Source organism: Sturnus vulgaris, chromosome 10, assembly GCF_052056855.1.
Source record: "Sturnus vulgaris isolate bStuVul1 chromosome 10, bStuVul1.hap1, whole genome shotgun sequence".
Classification (NCBI taxonomy): Eukaryota; Metazoa; Chordata; class Aves; order Passeriformes; family Sturnidae; genus Sturnus; species Sturnus vulgaris.
This window is the reverse complement of record NC_142252.1, coordinates 20,167,514-20,186,228: the sequence shown is the minus strand read 5'-3', so window position 1 is coordinate 20,186,228 and position 18,715 is coordinate 20,167,514. Positions and strand designations below refer to the sequence as shown.

General features: G+C 40.6%; 1 protein-coding gene across 2 annotated transcripts in view; it reads left to right on the top strand.

Annotated features, from left to right (window-relative positions):
- Positions 1 to 7,995: 7,995 nt before the first annotated feature.
- The window catches only part of NAALADL2 (N-acetylated alpha-linked acidic dipeptidase like 2), a 406,364-nt gene continuing 395,644 nt past the window's right edge, over positions 7,996 to 18,715 (top strand). For both annotated transcript variants that reach the window (XM_088171014.1, XM_088171013.1), the window contains exon 1: positions 7,996 to 8,618. The gene's annotated coding sequence lies outside the window, so the exon portion shown is untranslated. The remainder of the gene's footprint in view (positions 8,619 to 18,715) is intronic.

Below are 18,715 nucleotides of genomic sequence, written 5' to 3'. Positions count from 1 at the left end.
GTGTCCTGGAATGGAAAGAGGTGATGATCTATGCTGAAAGTAACTCTACCATGGACTTACAATGTGAGCCATAAGGCAGATTTTGGTGCCTGTGCTCAGCACTGCACTGGCAACAAGATGCAGTGTGAGCTGAGTGGCAGCTTCTCACCAGATGTACCAAGGCTTGAGTCTGTCACTGCTCCTAGAGTTTGCTTTTGCTCTAATTACAGTTTTTAAAATATTTCAGTTTTTCACACGCTGGTCCCCTGGAGAGTTGGAACTGAAATGTCCTTGATTCTGTTGATTTCTGTGAAAATTGCAACATCATTTTATCAGGTTTTGATTTAATTAGTCTTTTTCACAGAGAGAATTAACATAGCATGTATAGCCCCTGTTTAAGTGTACCCAGAATTGTATAATAGGGAAGTTTGTGCCAAACAAACAGCTGGGCTCTGTCTGGAAAAGCTTATATTCTGGTGGCACAAACAAAAATACACGATAAATACAAACACAGAACAGCATGTGGCCATTGCCGTTGGTAGTAAACGGAAAGAAATTAAATTCTTCTGTTTCTGTGAGGTTTTTCTGCTAAGTGCCTCAGAATTATAATAACTTGTTACTGTTTCTTTGTATGGACTATCTCTTGACACACTCCCCTTCTAAACAGAGCTTCTGTTCCAGTACTTGGACTATTCAGCAGATTTCTTCTTATAAGTTGCACCTTATTTCCTTATTTTAGACTCTCTTGCGATAATTTTGCTTCCAAGTTGCAGCATCTCTCCATCACTGATGGTTCCATATGGTCACTCAATTTATACAGTTAATTTAATTAGGTTCCTCTGCAGTGAAGCACTGCATGGGCATAAGCTCGAGTGTCTCTCCTGATGGATCACTGGGCAAAGCTCTGACTCATGAGGACTTACATTGGAATGTGGTTTTAATTAGATACAAAAACCAGTCAAAAGCTACATTAAGAAAGCAACATTACATATTTCTTTAAAAAACAATTGTGAAGAGGTGCCTACAAGCTAGTGAAGTTTACATTTGATGAAATGAAAATAAAAAAAGTCCAATTTCTTGCTATTTATAAACAAGAGTAAAAACATTTGGGCTCTTACACATTATATCCTTATTTTTCTGACAGCAAACTTGGGACAAATCCTTCCCACAACGGTAGAAGTTTTTTTTGTGTCTTGTCAGAGATAAGGTGACTGGGTGGAAAAACAATGATGATAGGGATCTGTAATTACTTGTGACTGATGAGCACATCTGACACTGTTTCCTGGTATGCACTGATAATTCTTTTAGGTAAGAGGGAAACAGACAACTTCCTCTGCTGGCAGTAGATATTTTATGTTCAGGATGCTGCTTGTGGTGAGGTTTTGGGCAGGATTGCTATACCACAGCGTGAAAATATTAGGAAAAACAATGCATGTCTGGGGAGCATCTGTTAAATGTTTCTGTCTTTCAGGATGGTATAGTATGAATAAAGAGAAAATGAGTCCTGGGAAATAGAGAGCTCTTTCAGATGTCAGTCCTCCAATTAACTCTGTAAGGGCACACCAGAGCATCTCTGGGTAAAGGCCATCTGTCTTTTTCTCTTAATATGAATGGTGGCAATATAATTATTTTGAGTGGTGAAAGAAGATTCTCTCTCAAGAGAAATTTGTCTTGATTCAAAAGTACTGATATATGCAAAGTCAGAACCGGACCCTGCAGCAGCTTTATTTTAAGCTGAATATTTAAAATGTGTATGATATCTTAAAGTTTCTGAAAAGTTTTTGAAATGTGAACTAGCCTAAATTATGCAGAAGTCTTGGAGCTCAAAAAACTACAAACAAGCTTTCAAATCTACTACTTACTCTCAAAACTACCTCTACCTGAATGACTTAAATGAAATACTGTGCTCTGGAAGGGTAAGAGAATAATATTTAGCTTAACTGCACTTTTTCCTGTGCTTCTCAAAATGATCAGTGGCAGGACAATCATTAAAATCACAGGTTATATGTTGCTGTCCTTGGAAGCAAATGATACATTGCAAGATTCGCGGGTCTTTGTCTTTTATCAGAGCAAATCGAATCTGTCTATGTCAACAGGGGTTCTTTTTAGATTGTTCCTTATTTTGCAAGGCCTGCTGCTCTTAAATAAAACGTTTTGAGTTAATAAAGAACAAAAATGCTGATGTTTGTGTTGGTTTAAGAACTGATGTTTCCTTTAAGTCTCTTTTCTTGCTAAGTACTGACTATAATGCAGTTCCAGATGAAATCAACCAGTAATTAGGGGTTGTCTCCTTTCTGTCTTCTCAACAATCTTCAGCAGTTACCTCTTTTGTTCAAAAACAACTGGAGGTCAGGTTATGTGAAGAAACCCCGGGATGAGTTAAACGATCAAGACCCAGAAAAGCCTGGAGCACTGTAGTCTGTAGTGTTCCTCCTCCATTTGGAACAAATTACCTATCCCAGCTTCAGACCTCAGCGGGGGATAATATAAATCGTTTTTTTATTTAGTCTTAATGTTGTGTTCGCCACCCTACCTGCGCTCAGAGTATTAGCTGTAAGTGTGAGCCCTGCAGGTTGCCAAAGGGCCACTTGCAATGCGCTGTCTTCTGCTCCTGTTCCAGTTTTGCTGTGATAGCCATCCTGGATAAGAAACCTAAACAGGGCATCGAGCATGAGGTGGAGAAACCTGGAGAGGGGGGAGGAAAGTCTGTCTGGAGAATAGCAATGCATGTATTTCGTGGTAAAAAGGTGTAAGAGGATGTGAAAGTGCCAGGCTTTGGTGAAAAAAAAAAGGGTAGTTAAAAAAGAGGATATTCTATAAGCAAGATTAAAGGAAATTAAATTGGAGGATTAAGGCTCAGCTTCTCTACCTATTCTCATTTTCTGTTTCAATTCACAAAAACCTCCAAAAATCCACCAGTGATTATTATTTAAATAACGAAAAAAGCAAGAAGCATGTCTTCTCCATAATCTGTGGCTATAATCTTTATCATGGAAACTGTTTCTCTTGTGAAATGACTTCAGGTGTTGTGGAGTCCGGTTTATGAGGGATGTTGATTTTATTCACTCCCATCTCTTGATGGAGTGGGTCTGGGATTCTCTGGGTGCTGTGTCCAGCCCTGGGGCACCCAACAAAAGGATGATTTGGACTTGCTGGAGTGAGTCCCACAAAGATGATCAGAGGCCTGCAGGATCTCTGCTATGGAGTCAGGCAAAGTTGGGGCTGTTCAGCCTGAAAAGGTTCTAGGAGACACTGAAGCTTCTTCCAGTACCAAGAGAGCTGCAGAGACTTTTGGGAACTATGTTTTGCAGCTTAAGGACACAGCTTTATTGAGTGGGAGAGGAAAGGTGGGGAGAATCTACTGCAGGAAAGCTTTGATAAGAAACAGGACTTCCGTCTCATTTAAAGAGGATAGATTTCAAAGCTTTAAAAAAATGCATTTAAGTAGGGAGACGTTTCCTTTACAGAAAAAATAATCATGCTCTAGTTGGACAAAAATTCGAATTTCCCGCTTTTGCTAGTTATTCTTTGTAAGGTATGGATCAAGGAATAGAAAAACTTCAGATGCACTACAGAACCATAGAAGTTATTTTGCATCAGTATGCACTACAGAACCATAGAAGTTATTTTGCATCAGTATGCACTACTTAAACAGTACTTGAACATGAATCAGACATTCTTCCAATTGTGTAAAGTATGCGTGCTTAAAAGCCATTTTTAGGGAGGTATTTCACTGCTTATGGGATGATGAATAATGAATGGCTTGTCTAAGTATGTCGCATTCCTCCTTGTTTAGTTATCCTTCCCTAAGTACTTGGGGAAGCCATGGTAGCCCTTTTAGGACTAATTTTGTTATCTTCTCACTTTCTTAAGGCTGCACAGCTGTGCACTCCTGTCCTCTAGATCAGAGTACTTGATTGTACAGGGCTAGAAACAGACCCTGAGTTAACCTGGAGTTACTTTAGGAGGTGCATCGAGGCAGTTCAACACTGATACAGGAACGCCAGCTCTAGTGAGTTTCCATGATCCACTCAATGCCTTCATTCTTTGGAAGCTACTGCTATTAGCAGTTATAGGTAGGTAACGCTCATTTTTGTTGCTTTGTAGTGTTATTTTTCCAAATTAATTATTTAAAAGGTCATTTTCCAAGGTTGCTAGGTCTGAAATGACTGTTCTTGGCAGCGGCTCCAACTGTCTCTTCATTTCATTAATTTTCTTGCTGAATCGTGGATTTATTCTGTAAAATACATATATCCAATTAATTTTTCAGTATAAAAGGCAGAGACTGCCCATAAAAAAGAATTTTAGACTTTCAAACTGCATTTAGCAGATGGTTTTAAAGGCATTTAATTTCTTGTTTCCTCAAGTGGGGCTTCTGTTATTTAAATGTGTGGTGCCTTTAATGTGTGTAAAGAAGCAGGACTTGACATTCCAGGCATGCCTACCAGTCCTCTTGGTCTCAGTACCTTCCTTGATTAAATGCTGCGGGAATGGGCGATAAGGGGCCGGATTGTAGGTCTCTTTCAGACTTTTAAAATGACAGTTTTAATGTTTTCCTTCTCCTGCACTGGAATAACTAGTCCTGCCAACTATAGTGATCAGTGTCCTCCAGCAAGGGACTTCCATAGTGTCAGCCCACCAGCGTGGCAACCAGGCAGAATCGATCTTATATGGGTCGTAGACTGAACTCTCTTAACAATTAGTTTCTCTCTTAGTAAATCGAATATAACCCCAAAAAGCAGCATCAAACCCAGCAAGGATGAAGGGAGCCACGAGGTGGCACTTCTGCTGCACAGAATTCCTGAAGCTCAATCACTTTGCAGGCTGGTAAAAATACAAAAAGAAACCAACCAACCCAACTTTCACCTGCAGAAGGAAATTAAACTCATTCTTATAAACAGCCATTTAAAGTCAGGAGTTAAAACAATCGCATAGACTCATTTCAACCTAACCAGGAGCTGGACCCGAAGACACTTGTGAATCTCTTCCAACTCAAGTTCTATATTCTACACTTTCTGTAAAGCAAAAACTTAGAAACTGCCTTATCCAGTATCTCAAGACAATGAAGTCTCTTTAAACTTAATATTCAAATTTTCCATGTTTCCATGCCCATTTCCAAACTAACTGATATATTTTTTAGAAAGAAAGATGTGCACCAATACTGAAGTGTTTTATGGATGTACACCTTTCATGCACTGCTTACTTTCAGAAAAGTTTTAGGGAAGGTTTTAAGTTTATATGTGATTATCTTGCATGGCCTTTTCTAGTCAGGTCACAATAAGTTTCTGCAAAATGTAATTGCTTGGAGATTTTTTCTTCATAGTGTAAATCTATTTCAGTTTCCCTGAATGTTGGGGCACCACTTGATTTACTTTTTTTTTTTTCTTTGGTGACTTCTAGAGAGTGTGGTCTTAATTCAGTATAAAAACCATCCTTGCCCCTTATCTCGAACTTTTCCCGTTAGTTGCAGCTCTGTACTGTGGTAAGCAAATGCTCTCTGTGATCTGTGATGAGGCCAATCCTTGGCAAAAATGTTGGGGGAAGGGAGGAATTCTTACAACAGCAGCAGGAAGACGAGGGTCTGGGCAGCAAAGCTAGCCTGGTTTTAGCAAAAAGTTAATGGAATTTTGTATTTGACTGACTTTTGGCTATTGCTTAGTAATTAAGAAACCTGTCCAGGAATTTCTCACTAAGATGCAGCAGTCATGGGACTCCAAACAGCTTTCCTAACAAACTCCTAACGAGTTTGGAACCCTGTGGGAAAGCATGTGGAGTCAGGGCTGGTGCACTTTGCCTTTTGAGATGATTTCTCTGCTGCAGTGTCAGCTCACACTTGTGCCAAGCTTGGGACTACCAGAAGTAGTTCACAGCTGAAGCAAGGAAATGTGAAACTGTGGTGGTGGCAAACCTGTTTTGAAGTTCAGCCTCAGCCTTTCTCACGGAATGGGCATGACTGCCTTAAGCTACACAGCACAAAATCCTCAAGTCTGGAGTGACTAACAAAGCCAGTGCATAGCCACGGCTCGTACCTGGGGGTGGTATAGAAAAGAGAAGAATGTAGGAAAGAGCAGAGTTCTAACATGTTATTGCAGGAGACAAAAAACTTGTGAATAACTGATGAAAACTGATGAATCACGCTTTGAGTAAATGCATTTGTACACCTACAAGCCTCGTAGATTTCTTTGGGCAAGAAAAGTACACCTCCAGCTGCAGCCGTTTTACTTCTGCATAACGTTGAAAAAAGTACTTTATTAATGAGGACTGTAGATTAGTTCACCTGCTCTTCAGTGACTACATTGCTCTGTTTTTTTCTAAAATTGTTTTCAGAACTACAGCAGTCCAGCCAGACTTTCCCATTAATACTTTATTAGCAGAAGCCAGCTCTATTATAAATGGTTGAAATTTGCTTTTCTTATATTCTTATATTTCTACTTATATGTGTACCATATGCCTGGAAGACTTCTGGAAGACTTTGCTTTTTGCCTTTTCTGCAGCAGCTGCTAGGCTAAGATGCCTTTATTTCAATAGTAGTTTTTATTCAGTAGGGAAAATATTTTAAATTTTTTGTTGTTGTTGTTTCTTTTTCTTTCTTTCATAAACGTCTTTCTGGGAAATGTGGCTGGACATATTTCTTCTTAAAATGAACATTTCTATCAGTAATTCCCTTAGGGTAAACAATACTAACCCTGACTTCAGACAGTGAAATTTATCAGGCTGATGCTTCTCCTGCCTCTGTTGAACGGCTGAGCCCTGTACCTTGTGTGGTAGCATCCGGGATTACAGGACAAATTGTAGATTTAGGTACAGAATTAACAGCGAAATGCTTCCAAGCAGAACTAAGTCATTAATCTGGGTCGAGGAAATTCGTTTTACTAAAGAGACAGTATTGTAATGGCAGTGCATTCAAGATCAGAGTTTACCTGCTAAGAGGCTTTGTGAAAGCAGAGTAATTGCAGCAGTTCAGACACCTCCAGAACTGTGCTCTGGTGTGGTTTTAGTTTCAGGTGTGCCCGCAGTGCTCGGATGTTCTGTCCCGCCCAGCTCCTCTCATCTCCCTTCCCAGCCCCGGGGATGGGACTTGTACAGGCAACAAAAAGCTACAGATCATAAATTATCCCCCCCAAAAGATGTAAAACAAGGCTTGAACACCACCATTATCTGTCAAAGGGTACAAAGGGCTGAGAGAGACGGGGCTGTTCAGCCTAGAGATGAGAAAACTCCACGGAAACCTCTTCTAGTTAAAGGGGCTAACAGAGCTGGAGAGGGGCTTTGACAAGGGATGGAATGATATGGCGAAGGAGAACAGCTTTCGGTGGGGAGAGGGCAAACCTACATTAGACATATGATAGAAACTCTTCCCTTTGCGGGCGGCGAGCCCTGGCACCGGCTGCCCGGACCATCCCCGGGCTGGACAGAGCTTGGCGCACCCCGCTCTAGCGGAAAGCGTCCCATGACACAACAGTTGTAACAAGACGCTCCTTACAACCCAACCATCCCACGGTCCCGTGAACCCCGTCCTGTCCCGTCCGGTCCCGGCGCGGCCCCGCGGGCGCTCCCCGGGGTGGCCCCTGACGGCCGGGGCCGGGCGCGCTCCGCTTTACGGCTGCTGAAAACTCCCGGGGCGGGCCGGGCCGGGCCGTGCGGCGCCGGGCACGGCGCGGGGCAGCGCAGGTAGCGCCGGGCACCGAGCCGTGCAGGTAACGTTGGGCACAGCGCAGGTAGCGCCGGGCACCGAGCCGTGCAGGTAACGCTGGGCACAGCGCAGGTAGCGCCGGGCACCGAGCCGTGCAGGTAACGCCGGGCACCGAGCAGGGCACAGCGCGGGTAACGCCGGGCACCGCGCAGGGCACAGCGCGGGTAACACCGGGCACCGCTCAGGTAACACCGGACACAGCGCAGGGCACAGCGCGGGTAACGCCGGCTGGGACGGGCGGGACCCTCGGGCTCCTCGCCCCGACCCCGGCGCAGCCCGGCTGTCAGCGCGGAGGCGAGCTCCGTCAGCTCCGTGCGTGTTTTTTTTTTGTTTGTTTTTTGTTTTGTTTTGTTTTTTCAAAAAGTAACTCAGAGCTCGGTGAAATAGAAGGGTCCGCGGTGGCTCCTCCGCGGGCTGCGGGCTGGAGCTGTGTTTGGGGCAGGACAGGTAAATATTTGCGCCGTGCGGATGGTCCCGCTCTCTCTCCATCCCTGCTGCCCGCCTGGAGCTGCTCCGTGCCCTTTCTGTTCGCCGGGAAACGGGACACCAGCGTGGTCTCGCCAGAGTCTACAAACTGAACGATGTGCTAGCGCCTTAAAGCTTTTAAATATTGAAGCAGAACCCCCAAAACTGTGTTGTGTCACATGGTGAGAACTTGCTGCGGGCCATGGGCGCAGTCAGCAGGATGACAGGACGCGCTCCCCTCGGGATTTGGGGTGTGCTCAGGGTACCAGCAGCGCAGCCGGGTAATTTCGCAAGTTTCAGTCTAGACAGCATTGTCATTGTCGTCCTTCTGTGCGATCCTCAGTGTCTTGGTTTCTCCATCCATGCAGAGCACCTTGACTTCAGCAGGTATTCGTCTCCTGTAACTGAGATGGCCTCAAAATTATAATTAAAGCAATCTCCGTAACGAGTGTGGAGTTGACACTTGCAAAACAGCACTGAGGTATCTTGCTGACTTCAGCTGAAACTTGCAGCATTGTTGCTGAGTCATCAGGACAGAAATATTCGGAGAAGAAATAAAGAATTTAGATTTTTAACCCTGATATGAACAGCCTGTTTCATGTTGGCTTATTTATTACTTGGTACATATTTCTTGCATTTACAGGCAAATTTATTTGTTCATTGGTTAGCATATGGAAAGCATTAGATGACTGGAACTGTAACGATGCCAGTCCTGTATATCAAGCACTAACTGCGTGTATTTTGAGAATTTTAATCTAAAGAGCTCTTGTATGAGTCCCAGTACATCCATAATGCAGCATTTATCTCTGCTATCATCAAAATACTAAAGAGTGTCTTCTCAATTTTGGTCATGGATCACATTCCTAGTAGATGTCTTAACTGTATGATAATCTACCATAAACTTAATCACCTGAAACAAGCCAAAGAATGCTCTTTTGTAGCTTATTTAGCAGGGTTTTTTTCAGCTGGAGTTTTTGTAATTAAAAATTCTAGAGCTATACGTACAACATTTTCTTAAAGAAATTATCCCACAGAAACACACTTTTTTCCAAGTTTCATCTGATATTTCTTGGTTTTAGTGTCTGTCTAAACTTAGCAGAGGTTTCCTTTTTTCACATCCTTAAAAATACAAAAGTTTTGCATTGCTGAAGATACTGGCTGAAACAATACTAAGGGGTTGCATTGTTTGATAATGAAGCAATACGTTTGTTTGTGATAATGGAAAACTTTATTTTTTGCTTTGGAAAAGTTTGGTCCAGGTTGTTTATCTGAAGCAGAAAATAAGGTTTAATGGGAAGAAAGTCAGAATTGTCTAAGTCAATAGAAAGATGCTCGTGGTTCACATGCATGTCACAAGCTGCAGTTTTTTGGTAGCAGTTCCCATAGTCATGCTGGATCATATGACTTCTCGCTCTGTTAATCTTCATAGCTGAAGTCTTTGCTTGTCACTGCTGTGGTACATACCTGCATTATTTTTTCCCCCTTTTAAAATAACCTCAGGGTATTAATACAAACTAGACAAAAATAGACCTTCAAAGTGCTTTATCTCCCCCTTAATAAACAGATTTATTTCAGAAGTTCTTTGTGATTCACATGTAATTCTCCAGGGAACGTGTGCTGCAGGTCCTCATTATGGTAATCTGTCAAATAGACATTTCTGAATTCTCAGACTTTTTCAGTGGCTCTAGATCTTCTACTCTAGACATAACTTTGTTGGCCAGACCAGCATTCCTGCAATATAGAATCACTTGAATGCTGCTTGGGCTTTTTGTTTCGTTTTCTTCTTTTCCAACCCTCTCCTCCCCTGTGATGTTTGATTTGGTGTTTAGACAAATGCATTATAAATACATTTATAAATGAGTTCATTAGGAGTATGCAATGTAACATGAGGACATTGTAACAATTGATATGTGGCTCTACATTAAAACTTAGCAGGACTGGGATCCTGTTTTGCATTTTCGTGCAGATCATGCTTGGGTTTGCAATAAATCCAGCTATGAAATAGGCATTATCTCCAGCTGTGGGATACAGAGCAGATACTGATGTGGAAATTGCCTCCAGTAAGTGACTCAGTGTTCTGACTGAGAAAAGAGTTTCTAGCCAGGTGAGGGTCAGTCTCTTCTCCTGAGTAACAAGCAAAAGGACAAGAGGAAACTGCTTGTGCCTGGGGTGGGGTTTAGATTGGATATTGGAAAAAAGAATCCTTCACAGAAAAAGGGTGTTGAGCACTGGAACAGTCTGCTCAGGAGAGTGGTGGTGTTCTCATCCCTGGGGGATTTAAAAGATGTGTAAATGTGACGCTTGGGGACACAGTTTGGTGCTGGGCTTGACAGTGCTGGGTTGATGGTTTGGCTTAATGTTCTTAGAGGCCCTCTCCAACCTGGGAGGTTCTGTGATTCTATCATCAGTTGAAAACAATGCATTTTGTTCTCAAAGACTTAGTAAAGTGCATCACAGCACTTTGTTCCTCCTCAGGCATGCACCTGCTGGGTCTGTCAGTTAACCCTGCTGTGCAGGGCAGCAGCAAAGGCCACTCTTCATCCTCCAGTACCTGTGTAATTCCAAAAAAATGATAATCAAGTACACCTGTCACAGCCCAGGCTGAGTGCAGAGGAGCAGTTGTTTTCTCTCAGCCATCTTCTTGCCATGGGATCTGTTGGTCAGTTGGGATCTAGCAGGGAAAAAAATACTGAGACCGTGTATCTGAAAACATAGTCAAGAAGTACTCAAATGAAGGTTCACCAACACTGCTTCTTCTGGTTTCTTGTACAAATGTGTTTGCAGTTCTTTGTGGATATATGAAGCACAGGATAGGTACAGGAACTGAATAAAAATGAGAATATCCTATTATTACTGATGTGTTACTTGTGTTGAAAATCAATGATACAGCACTATTGACATAGGTTGTTGACCTCAGTAAGCCTTGACTTTGAATTCAGACTAGTTAACTCTGTACACCACTAAGTACAGCATTCCACCTTTATCCAGAGCCAAAGGATTCAGCAGTCACATGGTTGTTCTGGGCTTTCTGCTTGAAAATCAGAGGGATGTTTCTCCCAAACACGTATAGGGAGTGGGATATATGCAACAGTCATCTGGGAAGCTGAATTGGTAGAATTGCTGGGTCTGTTCTTTAGTTTTCTCTTGATTGCTTGTTTTAGCTTCTCAGTTAACTGTTTTCCATGTAAATACAGATTAATTTGAGAACTTGCACAAAGCTGCAGAGTGACCCAATCTGTATGAGTGGGCAGGAAATGTGCCATGTCTTTGTGTTTGGCACTAATGAGATCACTCAAAAAATCTTCTGTCAAGTTTAGTTCTTCATATTTCAAGCAGGATATTAGATTCAAAGAGACTTCAGAGAAGAACTGTAAGAATGAAGAAGGGTTGAAAATAGCTCCAGAGGGAAAAATTCTAAGATCTCGATATGTTAAATATTATCGAAGAGAAAGGAGGGGAGGGACTTGATTGCAGTGTTGAAGCATGCACCTTGTGAACAGAAATTCTGTGATGAAGCAAAAAATGATGGGATATCTAAATCCTGTGGCTAAAATATGAGCCAGACACATTTGCAGTAGAAATAAGAACTGCATCTTCAGCAAGAGGGTAATTTATTGCACATTATGGCAAGATATTAATCAAAGGAAAGTTTGAATTCAAATATGGTATTCTTCCTTTAATATGTACCTAAGTAAAACTTAATTGAGGGCATGTGTCCATGTGCTATACAAGTCACAGCAAATAAACAAAGTATTTTTTTTCTGTATCTAAATACCTGCATCTACATTAAAAGACAATAATAAAATATGGTTATCCCAGGGGACTGTTGAAATTAGAGCAGAACAGATGGAGAACTGAAGACTTAAATGTCTAAAATGCCTGGAAACAATGGATCACAGAATAGTTAGGGTTGGAAGGGATGTTTGGAAATCATATAGTCCAACCCCCAAAACAAAGAACTCTAAAACAAGAATTTATTTTAGCTGTACTGAAGATTGAAAAGTTGGCTTGGCGAGTAATTCTTTATCAATGCAAAGATGTCATTACACTCAATTTCTGCATTAGGAGGTCTTGGCCATTTTAAATACTAAATTAACGTGCCAGTTGCTAAGATTCTTTACAAGTTCTCATGAAATTACTGGGGAAATTAATGTGATTGAAGTTCAGAATCTGAAAGAAAGGTGAAATAAAAAAAAATAAAAATAAAATCCTGCCATCACTGAGTAACTTTCATAGAAGAGAAGACTTGGGCTGCTATAGAAAACTGCTGAATAAATCAGGGTGGTAACAGAACATACTCTGTGTGTGTGGGAATTATTGGAGGGTTTGCAAGGAGGGATTTGTAGATCCTGCAGAGATTTGGGGGAAATCTGTGTTATAATGCATTATCTCCTGTGGTGAAGAGCCAGCAGGAATGTTCTGAGGTTTTTTCCTGTGCTCAGTTTTACATGCCTTTAGCAGTCACTGCTTTCAGGTCTTAGGCTCAGTGGAATTGTAGGCAGCTGTGGTGGTTTTGCTGGGGATAGAGGTAATTTTCTTCCTAGTAGCTGGAACGGGGCTGTGCTCTGGATTTGTGCTGGAAATGGTGTGGATAATAAAGGGATGTTTTGGTTAGCACTAAATGATGCTTGCTCAGAGCTAAGGCCTTTTCTGCTCCTCACCCCACCAGTGAGGGGGCTGGGGGTGCACAAGGTTTTGGAAGAGTCAGAGTTGGGATAGCTGATCCCAGTAACCCAGGGAATATTCCACACTAAATGGTGTTGAGCTCTGTAAAGCTGGGGAAGCAGAAAAGGGGGACATTTGGAGTGATGGCACTTACCTTCCCAAGTCATTTTTAGATGTGATGGATGCAGGCTTTCCTGGGATGCCCATGGGAAGTGGGGAACAAATTCCATGTTTGTTTTTGTACAGCTTTTACTTCACCTGTTAAACTGGCTCTATCTCAGCCCAGGGGTTTTCTCACTTTTGTGATTCTCTCCCCCTTCTCACTGTCAGGGCTGTGTGGGGCTGGGTTGCTGGACTGAACCCCTTGGCTGGGGGTTAAACCATGACAGCAGCATGAGGAGAAATAAAAGAATGGAACATCAAAACAGCAAACCCTCCCTTTGACACAGTTTGACAGGATGAGCAGAAGTCAAGCTGAAGCGCAAGGCAAGTAAGGTATGCCTGTCTTGTATAAACTCTTCAGCTTTTTGGAGAACATGTCAGGAATCAGCCTTCAATATGATGAGAGATCATCAAAATAAATGGAAAGGACCAAGCTAAGTGCACATCGCTTAGTGAAACCAGTCTTTTTTCTTAAATCCCAGAGAATACTGGAGCAATGACCAGGGGATTGATTAGGGAGCACAGTCTGGTGAACCAAATCATGTATATGATGAGGACCAGCTGGTTATAAAACTGCAGCAAATTACAGCAGGAAAAGTCTGCAGCTGGAAGGATTTTTGAGAGTCTGAAGGTGATTGTGCTTCTTGTCTCAAGGGATAATGTGCATGTATCCAGAAAGCTTCACGATAGATGCTGAAGAGAAAGCTGGGTATGTGTTGTATTGCTCAATGTAAGTGTTGGAAATGGCTGAAAAAGGGGAGGTTTGGGGCGCAGTCCACAAATTCTCAGCCACTTACTTTGATTGCACACTTCCTTACGAGTATTTAACAGTTTAGGAACAGCTGGATGATGGATGATTCTGAATGCTGCAATTACAAAAAAACCTGCAGCAGTGAGTGTGCAAGACAGATGTTTGGCCATGCATTGTTTTTTCTCCTTACTAATAGCAGAAAGTAATTCGTAGATGAATTCATACTTTCCTTCAGGACTGTTTTTAAATTATTGTTCTTAAGTTTTTATATTTAGGCATTTATTTTTATGTTCCAAGTAGTTCTATAAAGGTTCTGCATTTTCTACTTTTTTTCCATTCATGTTGGAGATTACCTAAATTTGTTTCAAGCTTTGTCTTTGCAATGGTGGTAGAAATTTAACTTTCATAAAAATAAGATTTTTTTTCGTTTTTTATGCACTTACTAAGGCTGTTAATATGTTTGAGATAAGGTGTCATGGGCCAAGTTTGTGGTTTTAAAAAGATTAACTTCAGTAAAACTGTAATGTGAAGTATCTGTGTAGAGTGATGGGTGAGAAATTTTTCTTTTAAAAAAAACTAATTATTTGCAGAAAACCATGTGTATACTGACAATTTCCAAGTAGACTTGGGTGTATTTATCTACCCATTATAGTTCTTATTTTACGGATGAATATGCTAAGTGCTATTCAGAATTATTTGGCCATATGTTCCTGTTTTTATGGAACTTCATTTTGCGGGCTCTTTATATAAATAAAGTTTTCTCTTCATGATGGAATGTACTAAGAGAGAGAGAAAAGAATGTTATTTCAAATGTTATACCTTTTACAAAAGAGCAGATGGTGTTTGTATGCGGGGCTTCGAGGAAGTTTTACACTTTGAAACTACTGCTTTATTCCAGGTTGTCTAGGAGAAATGAGTGTTTTTAGCTCTTGTGGAGCATCCCAGGTTGTGTCACAGCTGATGTCAGTGTGCTCTGAAGCCAGCAGAGATGTGGAGTGACACTGACCCTTTGTCACTGTATTTGTATAATGTGGATTGTTCCCAAGTGCAAGAGGTGCTTGCCTGAAGTTTGTTTTGTGCATCACTTTGGCCAGAGTGGTCCTGAATGGGTGACACTGAATGACCCCAAGTTGCTGCATCTTTATTCGTGCCTTTATACCTTGACTCTTCCAGTCTTCAGATATGTGACTTTGGAAGCTGATGGCAAACAGTCCCCTGGTGACACAAGTCAGCTCCCTCAGCACCTTTGCATTGTTCCACAGTTCTCTGCAGTCAATTTGATGCTTCATTGGCACTAAATTTGATCCAAAATCCCCTGGGAAAAACAGTAGGCAGATGATTAATTTTACTATTTGTCTTTTAATATGAAATTTGAAATCCACTGGTCGTGCCAATCTTGAGAAAAAATGAACTTGTTAGTAAAGTCTCAGAGGAACTTTTATTTGGGTGCTGCAGGCTGCATTGACGCTTTAAATTATTAATCATGACTTTTTACAAATGTGTTCCAAGACATTTGCATCTATGAATCACAAACATCACGCTGGGTGAGACTAAAGGCAGGGATTTACATTGTTTTGCTGTCCACATCAGCTAATTGTTTTTCACTATTCCCTTGCTTAGTTGTTGGGGGTTTTTATGACAATATTTGGGCATGTTAAAAAGCGTATTTTACATATGGTGATTTGCTTCAAATAATTTCGTTTTAGTACTGTTTTGGTAGGAACAAATCCGTATGAGCTCTGGCACAGAAATAATGTCTTGCATGAATATTTGAAATGTAATTAGAGAGCAGCAGAAAATACAGAACTGCTGTAGATACACACCTTGTATCTACAACAAATAAAGCATTATGTTGGGGACTTGGAGAACTTTGCAATCGTCCTGTTGATGCTGCAGTTGTTGTGGGAAGCACTGCAGAGCATCTGCTGCCTGGAGGAGCTTCCTCTGAGCAGGAAACTGGAACCTTGGGGGTCACCTGTGTGTAAAAATGGAATGTATGGTGCCTCTGGCTCCAGCCTCTGTCTGAGGATGAGCTATGGAAGCCTGATAAAATATTAGTGGATTTACTCATTTAAAGGACTCTGACAATACCTGTGGAAGAAAATAATGGCTTGATCAGGCTGTTGCTTCCTTTAGCTATTAAAGGAAGTTTTGCCCTCATCCCCATTCTGCACAAAGGGCTCTAGCAGCCACTGCAGCCATGCATTAAGGGGGAAAAACTATAAAAGTGTTGATTAAACAGGGAAGATAGTTACATGATGATAGAAACACGCCTCTGGAATTTTTATTTCAGTAGTGAGATGTTGCATTACTGCATATTTTCACTGTATCAACTGAGAATAAAGCCTCTCCAGTATTATTTATATAAGTGCTTCCACAAGAGAGGCAGATGCTGGGATATTCAGAGAAGCCTGGTCTTGTTTTCAGGCCAAAGTGTTGGCCCAGAGATGATGTGTGAGCCAATGCTCAACACGCTCAGCCAGTGCTTACTCAGTCTCTGAGTTGCAGGTAAGTGTGCAGAAATATCCAGTATTCTCTTGGGGCAGAATGAGAACAAATGCAAAGATATTTTTAAGTCATATTGAATTCTTGTTCTCCTACCAGCTAATCACATGAATTAGATGCTTGATGAGTGTCTGCTGTCTGAAAAACAGATACAACATGGGCAAATATGTCTGGCACAAGCCAGATGGTTTCATTTTTTGGGTTCATGGAAAGAGTAGGAAAAGATACATGTAGTGAACAAAGGGGCTGTGGAGAATGTGGTGCTTCCAGGGAAAAATAAAAATTACTTTTCTATCCTCATCATTTACTAGACTATGCAGTTTTAATAAAGAGCTTTTCTTGATTGCCAAGTTGTGGCTTCTTTTCACTTACTTCATCCACCTACTTGTAATGCTTTGAAAATGATTATTTTGGGACACGTTCTCTTGCTTTCATCCTCAGTCAAAAAAGGGTTTTTTTATTTCCTTGTGTTTTCTAACAGCTGGTTTTCATAAGTGTGTGTGTGGATAAATACTAATTTCCCCCGTGGTCTAGCTGGCTTTTCTGCACTGTTAATACTCCACCATAGCAAAAAGTGATTCTGTATGCACACTTCATTCTTGGTGTTTTGTATGCCAGCAATTAAGTGTAGATTTAGAAGTTGAGTGGGTGATTAACTCTGAAAGTGTAAATTCACTAACTTTGCATGTGTGTTTTACATGAGTTTTAGTATCAAACTGATTCTTAGGAATACTTCAGTTTTTTAGAGCAAAACATGTCTGCTCTGCAGGGGAAAAAAAAAGAATCAAAAAACCAAAATAGATTTCAAGTTTTTCTTTCTTTCTTTATTAATTAATATGAATAGTCAAAGATCCAGCAGTTCAGAACCAGAAGTTCCCAGGAGCAAAGATATGTGTTCCAAGGTAGGATACTTTGGTGGCACAAATGTGGAGTTTTCGTTTTGTTTGGGGTTTTTTTTTGTAAAGTTATTGTTTTTGCTGTTCCATTTTGTTTGTAAAACGGAGCATTCTGCTGTTTTATTCTTTTGAGTAATGTGATGATGGTTCTTGCATATGGGAATTATCAATGTACTTTGAGTACAGGGAACTGAAATGAAATACACGATTTTATATATGTAGCAGTTACACACTGATGTATGTAGACAATAGAGTTTATTTATATATGTACAATCTTGATCAGATAGGCTTGTGGCCTCTGAGTTTGTAAATATTTTCCAGAAAGGCTGTAGAGAATATTTATAGGAATTTTTCTGAGTGCCTATTCTAAGAGGGATCTGAGGTGTATTAAAGGAAATGTGCATTTCTTAGGAAATACCAAGTTAGAAGAATTATGGAATTGTTATTTTAAGTTATGTGCGAGTAACCTGAGACGGTCTCCCTTTTGAAGTGGGTTTTAGTTTTCTCTTCCACAGTCTAGGATTGAAATGTGCTTGTTTCCCAGCTGCTGATAGATCAGGGCTTGGAGTTGTCCGTGTGAATTGTGTGTCAGAGCAGAGGGACTGACAGCCTTTGGAAGGGTGGGGTGAAATTCTCCGGTGTTGTCCAGCTTTCCTTCCAGTAAAAGAATTGTGTTCCAATACTTGAAAGGAATGGAGAAAGCATTAGTAAATATCAAATTATAGTTGAATTGTTATAAGTAATATACTTGCTCTTGTTGCTATTTCCCAGTGCAGATTTTTTTTGTTCTCTGTTTTTTTTGCTCATCCAAGCGTAGATGAGAAACTTGAAAAAACTTAATCTTGTGAGAAACAGTGTTTTTGAAAAGAAGTACTGATGTATAAGGACCACTTTCTATTCTTTGCTTTTCTTATTTGTTTTTTCCTATATAGAATAAGATATCTTTCTTGATCTATAATCTCTTTTAAGGGGCAAAGCCTAAGTAATTTTTTCCTTTTTCTAGCAGATACTCTGTGTGATTTAGTTTTGAAGTCGAATTCCTTCTACGTTTAATGGAGACATTTCTTTTTCTTTGTTTTGGTTGAAAGGAGTTAAGTAATGGCACTTCCTCGAAAGATGAGATTGAAGTGTTACCAAAAAATAAAGTGTGTGGGGGGGAAAATTTTCTTGACCTTTAGGGCTTATTTTTTTTTAAGTATCAGTTCAAAAGTCTGAATGTCCCTGATGTCCTGAGAAGGCATAAAAGTGTCAGTGTAAGAGATATATCAAAGTAACTTGGTTTTTCAGAATTGAAATAAATGTGACTTAAAGGGAAACTGTCAAGATACTTAGATCTTAAACTACTTTAGTGGGAATTTGATTTTTATTCTGTTAGAGGATTGCATTTACACTGTGGGTTCTAGAATAAATTAACTAAAAGCTGTAGAAATACTTCAAAGATTATTATTGCAGTGATCTGTAGGGAATATTAATCCATTTATTGTTTATCTCTTGCCTTGGAGGAATTCCATGTAGAAACTTTTATTCAATTATCTTGTGCAATGTGCAGTGCTCTTACCTGCTATGTGAATGTACCTCTGTTTAAATGATTGACTGCTG